We start from the raw sequence: 10120 nt of genomic DNA on the forward strand, positions 1-10120 counted from the left end.
ATGGGGGACTTTTGGGATAGCATTGGAAATGTAATTGAGGAAAATACATAATAAAAAAAATATTTAAAAAAAAAGAAAAAGAAAAAGCTGAAAAAAACAAACAAACAACAAAAACAAAACAAAACAAAACAAAGAAAAGTACTCAGGACCACTGCAAAGTTTTCTTTAGTAACTCTTCACTTCCCTTAGCTTCGGCAGCACAAGAAGTGGAAATCACCATTTTGCTCAGAAATTTTATTGAGGAGGTGGAATGAGTTGAACAGAAGCATAAAGACCCATGAAGAAGATGCCACATGAGAATCTAACAGACAACCTCTGAGAATCCACCATCAAAACTCTGCAAATGCTAGCAGAGTTTTCTGACATCTATCCCTGCAGCATCAAAGAGCAAGAGGACTTGACCAAGAAAGGGCTGCAGCCTCTGGGGTGGGGGGTGAGGATGGGGCACAATGGTCTGTAACAAGAAGGATCCCAACCAACCTCAGCTCTTTACTGAACTGAATCCCAACCTTGCAAAGCTCCCACTGAGATGAGCCTGATCAGACCCATCCATTCCTATCTAGTGGGAAAACATCCTAAGGGAAGTCTGAACACCTCCTTTTCTTTAAAATTTTATTACGTTGAGTTATGTAAGGTCATTTTCATGCAAGCCTTTAATGTGCCTTGAGTATTTTCCACTCCCATACTTGACTCTTCTACCTTGTTTCCCTGGCATCTCCTCTTCATTGTAGCTCTTTGCTCCCCTAGAGCAGTGCTTCTCAACCCCCCTAATGCTGTGACCTTTAACACAACTCCTTACGTTGTGGTGACCCCCAACTATAAAATTTTTATCATAATTTTGCTACTGTTGTGATTAATAATGTAAATATCTGATATACAGGCTATCTAATATGTGACCCCAATGGAGTCGAAACCCACAGGTTCAGAACTGCTGCCTTAGACATTTAATTTCTACTTTCTGATTATCTATACGTAGATGCTTTTATGAAAATAAATCTTGGGAGCCCCAAAAGAAAGAAAACGTGGCACGTTACTCTTGCTGAGACTGGCTAGATTCCCTTCATGTGATTGTCTCTAGTAATGGGATTTTTGAGGTTAAAAATATTCTGCAGAGCAGAAGAAATAATTAAGCAGTGAAAAGATAGCAACTAGAATGGGAAAAAATCTTTGCTGGCTACACATCTGACAGAGGATTCACACCTAGAGTATATAATATAAACTCAAAAAAACTAAATTAAAGACCTGTGGCAATTGACTTATGGTGGCTTACAACCATTTGTAACTTCTGTTCCAGGGGACCTGACACCCTCTTCTGATCTCTATGGACAACAGGCACTCTAGGACATATGTCCATGCAAAACACCCATACACATAAAGTAAAAATTTGAATATCTTTAAAAACTAAATGGCATGAAATCAAACAACTGAATCAACAAATGGTTTAATGAAATGAGCAGACAGTTCTCAAACAAGAAGTACAGCCGGGTGTTGGTGGTGCACACCTTTAATCCCAGCACTCGGGAGGCAGAGGCAGGCGGATTTCTGAGTTCGAGGCCAGCCTGGTCTACAGAGTGAGTTCCAGGACAGCCAGAGCTACACAGAGAAACCCTGTCTCAAAAAACAAACAAACAAACAAACAAACAAACAAAAAAACCCCAAGAAGTACAAATGGCCAATAAACATTTGAATTAGCTAAGAAAGCTGAATTTTCTTAGAGTTCACTCTAGAGGCAGTGGGACCTGGGACAATGGAGTGGATAAATGAGGTGGTCTCAAGTCCCATGCAATAGCCAACTTTAGTCAGAGCATCAGACAGTTTATCCTCTGAGAGTTAAGAGAAGTCGCATGGGTAAAGTGTACTGTCTGTCACCAGGGCAAGCCACAGGAGGCAGGCAAGCTGCACTGCATGTGACAGGCAAAGCCACTTGTGGCAAGTACATGTTTTGTTTTGTTTTTTTCCCATAGAGGCATATAAACAAATAACAATGTCCAATAGTAATGAGTAGTCTGAAATAAACTCACCTTTTCCTGCTACACCTAGGAGGGACACAAAAACATAATCTAAGAATAATTTTGAGTTTTTGAAGAAACTGAGGGCACAAGACTCTTGTTTTGGTTTCTTGGAGTTTTATCATAAGCACTCAGAAATCTCTTTGTAAGAGTCTATTGTTGGCCCATGTTCCAACACTTAGCTGTAAAAGAAAGAATTACAAATAAAAACTACATTGTGATTCCATTTCTCCCCAGTCAGAATGTCAGCTGTCCACAGAACAGTAAGATCTGCAGTGCTGACTGGGGTGGGTGGTATCTCAAAAGTTCCCATCTCTAAATAAGGAGCAGTCTCTCATTCTTGATAGGTTATTCAAACCCATATAGTCAACTACACACCATACACACACACACACACACACACACACACACACACACACAAATATAGATGTATAAGTGAAACATAATAATAATTGAAGAACTCATGAAATTGGGAGGGAGTGGAAGAACACAGAAGGAGCTGAAGGAGGGATGGAGCAGAAATGATCAAATATGGTACCCATGTGTGACATTCTCAAAAAAAAAAAACATTGTTTTTGAAGTCTTGGCTAGAGAGATATCTCAGTGGATAAGATGTTTGCTGCACAACTTGAGGCTCTAAGTTCTGATTTCCAGTGCATGAGGGATGGACACAGGCAGATCTCAGGGGCTCACTAGTTAGCCAGGCTAGCTAAGGAAACAGCAGTCATCTACAGTTTCCAAATCGCTATCTCAGGAAAATAAGGTGAAGAGCAACAAAGGAAGACACTGGGCATTGATGCAAGCTCTGTCCTTTACACATGCTGCCACAGGTGAGCACATACACACGTGCATGCAAGAAACAGTGCATGCACACATGTGTACGTATGCACACAAACAAAGATAAAATATTTTTTTCTTTTTAAAAATTTGACTATTTCATGAAACTCAAGAAGAATGAAGACCAAAATGTGGACACTGTGCCCCTTCTTAGAATAGGGAACAAAACACCCAGGGAAGGAGTTACAGAGACAAAGTTCGGAGCTGTGATGAAAGGATGGACCATTTAGAGACTGCCGTATCCAGGGATCCATCCCATAATCAGCTTCTAAACGCTGACACCATTGCATACACTAGCAAGATTTTGCTGAAAGGACCCAAAGATAGCTGTCTCTTGTGAGACTATGCAGGGGCCTAGCAAACACAGGAGTGGATGCTCACAGTCAGCTATTGGATGTATCATAGGGCTCCCAATGGAGAAGCTAGAGAAAGTACCCAAGGAGCTAAAGGGATCTGCAACCCTATAGTTGGAACAACAAGATGAACTAACCAGTACCCCGGAGCTCTTGTCTCTAGCTGCATATGTATCGAAAGATGGCCTAGTCGGCCATCACTGGAAAGAGAGGCCCATTGGACTTGCAAACTTTATATGCCCCAATATAGGGGAATGCCAGGGCCAAAAGAATGGGAATGGGAGGGTAGGGAAGTGGGGGGCGGTATGGGGGACTTTTGGGATAGCATTGGAAATGTAATTGAGGAAAATATGTAATAAAAAAAAATTTGACTATTTCTATGTAACTCAGGCTGGCCTGGAACTTAAAATTCTCCTGCCTCAACCATTCCAAGTGCTAGGCTTACAGGCAAACACTACCACACCTGGCTTAAAGACAATCTCCATAGAAGTAGCTAAATTAGCTTCATAAGCAGCAGACTTGGTCTTCAAACTGGCATGTGTAGCCTACCTCAAAACCCTTTGCAATCTATTAAAGCTAAAATTGTGGCCATATTTACGGTGATGCCTTCAGTCATTTTCATTCCCGTTTCCGTTTACAATTTACCACAACTGTTTTCAGTGCTGTGGGCTTCCATATTCTGAGCAGGTCCCCCAGGCAGAGGTCTGTACTCAGCAGGAGGCATTAGGGCATGGTGGAAAAAGCATGGCTCTGCCTCTAGCAAGCTGGGTAACCTTGAACAAATTAGTTCCCCTTTCAAAAGCTCAGTGATGTTTCTCATCAGTGAAATGTATCCATTTTATAGGGTTGATGTGGCAATTATGTGAAAATTGCTTTTACTGCAATATCTATTATGATATAGGTGTTCCAGGAAATGCAGTCAATGTCCTCTTTGAGTTTGTTTTGATTTAAAAAAAAAAGACTTAAGACCAGTTTTTGATTTCACAGCAAAACTGAGGGGAAACAGACTTCCAACCCCCAACCCTCACCCACTCTTGTGCAGCCCCCCGGTATCTTCAGGTATGATGTCCTGTGTCTGCAATTCCTCATTCAAGCAGGGAGGATTGGAAGTTCAATGTCATCCTAAGCTACATAGCAAGGTCAATGCCACCCTAGGCTACACGAGTTCCTGTCCCAAATGCGTTTTTTAAAGGAGGACAAGAGAAATGTCTAAGTCAGCAAAATACTTGGCATGCAAGTATGAAGACATGAGTCCAGATCCACAGCGGGGTTCATCTCAGCTTGGGGAAAGCAGAGGCACGAGAATTGCAGGGCCTCCTGCTCAACAGTCTAACCAGTCAGCAAACTCCAGGTTTGATAAGAAGCCCTCTCTCAAAAAATAAGGTGAAAGGTTGGTGAGATATCTCAGCAAGTTAAGGCAACCACTGCCAAACCTGTAGACCTGACTTTGACCTCCAGGATTCACATGGCGGGAAGAGAAAACCAACTCCTGCAAGCTGTCCTCTGACCCATCTCTCTGTCTCTCTGTCTCTCTGTCTCTGTCTCTCTCTCTTTACACACACACACACAATAAATAAATAAATAAATAAATAAATAAATAAATAAATAAATAAGTGTAACAAAAGCTAAGATGAAGAGTGCTTGACGTGGATACCAAAGTGCGCATGCATCTGTACTTGCACACACAAGAAGGGGCATAAACACAAAACATTTTTTCCTTTTGTTGAAAACAAGATTTTATTCTCAAGTGGTATATCCTGCTTATGGCTTGCCCTCCCTCTACTTCTTCTAGTTCTTCCCCACCTCCCCTTCCATCTGGATCCACCCTCTTCCCATCTCTCATGAAAAACAAGTTTCTAAAGGATAATTTAAAAAAAACATAGTAAAATAAAACAAAAACAGTCACATCAATGTTGGACAAAACAAACCAATGGAAAGAAAAGAGCCCAAGAGAAGGCACAAGGAACAGACTCAGGAAACCCATAAAAATACTCAACTGGAAGCCATAATGTGTATACAAAGGAGCTGTGGGGAAAAGGAGAAAAGATAAAATATAAATAATACAAAAATAAAAATATCAAGATAAAATATTTTTAAAAAGAAAGAAAGAAATAAAGAAGCCCAGACATTATATTATGAGACAAGGAACCTCCAAAGATGCTGTGAGTTCATTTTCTGTTGGCCTTCTACTGCTGAGCATGCAGCCTACTCTCAAGAGTAGTTGATTTCCTCTATGAACCATCCTAGGAGAAGACTAAATTTCCATTTGCAAATGGCTATCCATTGAAGATAGCTTCTGTGTTCAGGATGAAGCATGTGTCCACTTCTCCTTTCAGCTCTAGGACCTCATCTGGTGCAGACCAGTAAAAGCCCTATGCATGCTGCCCCAATCTTTGAGAGTTCATATGTGTGTTAATCTTGTTGATTTAGAGAGTGTCTTAGTCAATGCTCTGTTGCTGTGAAGAGACACCATGCCCCAGGAAAGTTTTACAAAAGAAAGCATGTAATTAGGGGCTGGCTTGCCATTTTAGAGGCTTAGTTCATTATCATCATGGCAGGGAACATGGCAGTTCACACAGCACTGGAGAAGTAGCTGAAAGCTCCATCCTTATCCACAGGGAGAGAGCTGGCCTGCAGTTTTGAAACCTCAAAGCCCACATTCAGTGACACACTTTCTCCAATAAGGCTACCACTCTCTGATAACCAAACATTTAAATCTATGAGCCTATGGTGTCCGTTCTCTTTTAGACAACCATAGTATTTGTTCCCACCTCTCTTTCAGGAGGAAGCATCTCTGATGATGGCTTAGCAAAAAAGGCACTGATCTATGGGTACATATTCATGTATCAAAAAGACTAGCACATGAGGTAATGGCTCTATGGAAGCAATGGCTTGACTTCCCCATATTCAGTGAGTTGTGCAGATGTTATCTTCAGGAATGGAGCCCTGCTGTCAGTTTGTGGAGAGCAACCTAGTCTTGGAAACAAACTGGGTTGTTTGAGGATTCCCATGGGACCTCTTTGGACAACAACTCAATTATATGTAACCCAGTCCTAGTACTGGAAGCTTCATTTGGTGACAAGAGGTGTCCAGTTGAGGCTCTGTCTCCCCCATTATTTGGCAATTTCATATAGAGAACATTCATATATGTATATATTTTTGGAAGCTTCTACTCTATTAGGTCTGATGCTATCCCTGAAATGGCCTTTAATTTTAGCTGTCTTTCCCCATTCATCCTCTCTCAATCAAGGTTAATCTAGATAAAAACAAATGGGGAAAGAAAAGGGAACAGAAGACACCAAGTCAAATGGGGAGGGGTGTTAAAAAGTCAAATGTTTTGTTTTTGCATATGAGAATGAAGACCGGGCTGGAGAGATGGCTCAGCCGTTAAAGGCTAGGCTCACAACCAAAAATATAAGAGAATGAAGACCACTTTCAGTTATTACATTGTCCAGATTCCAGAAAATGTCACTACCACTCTGAAGGGATGCACAGTTTTGGTGAAGGGTTCCAGAGGAAGCCTTTGAAAGGTGTTGAACCACATCAGTGTAAAAATGTGATCTCCTTGGAAAGAAAAAGAGGAGGTTATAGGTTGAATTCAAGATGGGGAAACAGAAGGGCCATTGTGTGAAATATCTGGAGTCACTTACAGACTGTGATGAAAGGAATTACCCTGGGCTTCAGTTACACCATGAGGTCTTTGTACCCACCCCACCCCCATTATCAACGCTGTTGTTGTTGTTTTTTAAATCAATATTGGTATTCAAGAGAATGAATCTCTTGTTAAAATCTAAAACTTGTTTAACGGAAAATTTCATCTGCAGGGTTTGGATGAAAATGGGTGCCCCTTGCTCTGTTTATCAAGCCCAGAAAGATGAATGAATCTCAGAAGGAAACAATATTGAGGCAGTCCCTAGGTAACCAACTCCTCCTTCTGTCAGGCTCCCAACTTGGGGTGCCCACCTTCCCCATGGCCTGGCACCTGGCTTTAGACTTTATCTTCTTACTCCCATAGGGAGTGGGGAGGATGGGTCAGGAAAGCTGGAGCTGGGCTGGGTGGACCCTCTGATCTGGATAAGCTCCCAAGGCCCCCAAGTGGGCCTATAATGGGGACGGAGGGTAGACAAGGCTTGGGGGTGTTGGGGATCTCCCCACGTACCCCACTGTGATAGTTTGTATATGCTCAGCCCAGGGAATGGCGCTATTTAGGAAGTGTGGGCTTGGTGGAGTAGGTGTATCACTGTGGGTGTGGGCTTTAATACTCTAGTCCTAGCTGCCTGGAAGCCAGTCTTCTCCTAGCAGCCTTCATATGAAGATGTAGAATTCTCAGTCCCTGCACCATGCTTACCTGGATGCTGCCATATTCTGCCTTAATGATAATGGACTGAACCTCTGAACCTGTTAAGTCAGTCCCAATTAAATGTTGCATTGGTCATGGTGTCTGTTCACAGCAGTAAAACCATAACTAACTTAGACAGCCATCACCTACCATAAGAGTTCTATGGAGGAGGAGTAGCCTATTGTGAACCTTAGGTTGGACTGGGACTAATGCCCCAAGTTGGCCTGGAGACTTTGCAGCCTTAGGCCGGACAGGAGCACGAGTGGAGAGGAACTCAGAGAGGGCCTCTCTTAAGCACTGTACTCTCCACCCCAGTGCTGTGAAGTTGGAGAAGATGGAACCAAGTCCCCAGGTGTCTCAGGACATGAAAGCTCTGCAGATAGAACTGGAGAAGTTTGCCAAACTGCTGAAGCAGAAGAGGATCACTTTGGGGTACAACCAGGCCGACATGGGGCTCACCCTGGGTTCTCTTTGGAGAAGTGTTCAGCCAGACCACCATCTGCAGTTTTAAGGCCCTGCAGCTCAGCTTCAAGAGCTTGTGTAAACTGCAGCCCCTGCTGGAGAAGTGGTGGAGGAAGCAGACAACAATGAGAACCTTCAAGGATGCATGCAAACCCTGGTGTAGGCCTGCAAGAGAAAGCAGATGAGCATTGAGAACCCTGAGAAGGGGAACCTGAAAAACACTTTTCTGCAGTGCCGGAAGCCTAACCTGCAGCAGGTCAGCATCATCCTCAAACAGCTTGGGTTGTGGTTCTGTAACCTACGCCAGAAGGGCAAACAAATGATCAAGCATCAACTATTCCCAACAAGTATGAAGCTGCAGGGCCTCCTTTGGGGGAGAGCTATATCCTTTCCTTTGCTTCCAGGGCCCCATTTTGGTGCCCTGGGGTATGTGAACCCCCATTTCACAACACTGTACACATTGGTCCCTTTTTGCGAGGATAAGACCTCTCCCTTCTGTTCCTGTCACTGCTCTAGGCTCTCCCATGTATTCAAGTTGAGGCAACATCCCTGCCTGGGGATGAAGTGAGCCTAGGAAAAGGAAGTGGATAAGGAGAGCCTGGAGCCACCATGGCTTTGGGGTTAAGTTCACTGACTGAGGAAAGTTTCAAAGCACAGAAAGGGTAGAGAGGAAGATGAAGTTATGCTGTTGAGTGTGAGCCGTCACTCACCACTTTGTTCTTGAATTTAAAAAGCCTGGGACACAGTAAAAAAAAAAAAAGATTGAATTTGTTTCAAATTTAGCAATCTGCAGCAGTTAAAAACAAAACAAAAGGATTCTAAAACCTTTTGGATAGTGTCTATGTTTATGCAAAAAGGACGGAGCAATAGGCCGAAAAGAAAAACTGGAGGAAAAATCCTACAGTTTCTCCTGCTGGTGCAAGCATAGCTTGTGTAGTACACAGAAAGCTGTTGAATTGTACACTTAATTCTGTAATATGTGAATTATGTATCACTGTTATTTTTAATACAAATAAATTAAACATACCAATCAAATCATCCGGGTTGCCAGAATAAAAGTAAAACCAGACTACTGCACACAGCATACATCAAATCCACCTTAACCGTTGAAAGGCAAAGAATGGAGAGAGGTACCTTTTGCTTATGCTAAGCCTGAACAGATTGATGAAGCTGTGTTTCTCTAAAAGCTTTACTAGAGATATAGCAGGATATTTCATAATGATAGAAGACCAAGGGAAACATCAAAGTCTGGTTTTCAGTTATGCCATGGAGCCACAGTAAAGCCTGAGACATTGAAACTACTAATGGAGAACGCAAGAGAAGCACTTCAAGATGCTGATGTAGAATGAGCTCAGTTGGCAGAGTACTTGCCAAATGTGTAAAGCCCTGAGTTCATTCCCAGAACCACATAAAGCTGGCATGCTGGTGGATAACTGCATTGTCAGAATGGGGGTGTTAGAAGGAAAGGGATCAGGACTTGCAGCCAGCCTTAGCTAAGTAGTGAGCTTGAAGCAACCCTGGGCTACATGAGACTGTCTCAATTAAAAAGAAAAGGTATAAATATAAGCAATGACTTCCTGAATGGGACACGGATGGCTCCAGAAATAATGGCAACAATGGATTAACGGCATTGCAGCAGATGAGAAAGCATCTTCTGTGGACCCCTGAGATGGCTCACTGGTAAAGGCATTTGCTCCCAAGCCTGAGGACATGAGTTCAACCCCAAGATTCACAGTGTAGAAGGAGAGATTCAGTTCCCAAAAGTTGTCCTTGGACCTTCACATGCTTGTTGATGTGACTGATGTACCCCACTCCCATACAATAAATAAACATATGTTAAAAACGGGCTTCACAGTAAAGGAAACAGCCAGGTGAAGAGAGAACTTAAATAGGAAAGAACCTTTGTCAGGTACTTGTTGAATATGAAAGTAAGTTTAAGAAATTAGGCAGAACGAATATATCCAGAAGATGTCCCAACCGGTAAGAAGGACACATGCTCCACTATGTTCATAGCAGCCTTATTTATAATAGACAGAAGCTGGAAAGAACCCAGATGCCCCTCAACAGAGGAATGGATACAGAAAATGTGGTACGTTTACACAATGGAGTACTACTCAGCT

At 42.6% G+C, this 10120-nt stretch overlaps 1 pseudogene; it reads left to right on the forward strand.

Moving 5' to 3' along the window:
* The first annotated feature begins 7169 nt into the window (after positions 1 to 7169).
* On the forward strand, positions 7170 to 8539 carry LOC110287346 (annotated as a pseudogene).
* The last annotated feature ends 1581 nt before the right edge of the window (positions 8540 to 10120 follow it).

The sequence above is a fragment of the Mus caroli genome, chromosome X (assembly GCF_900094665.2).
Source record: "Mus caroli chromosome X, CAROLI_EIJ_v1.1, whole genome shotgun sequence".
Taxonomy (NCBI): domain Eukaryota; kingdom Metazoa; phylum Chordata; class Mammalia; order Rodentia; family Muridae; genus Mus; species Mus caroli.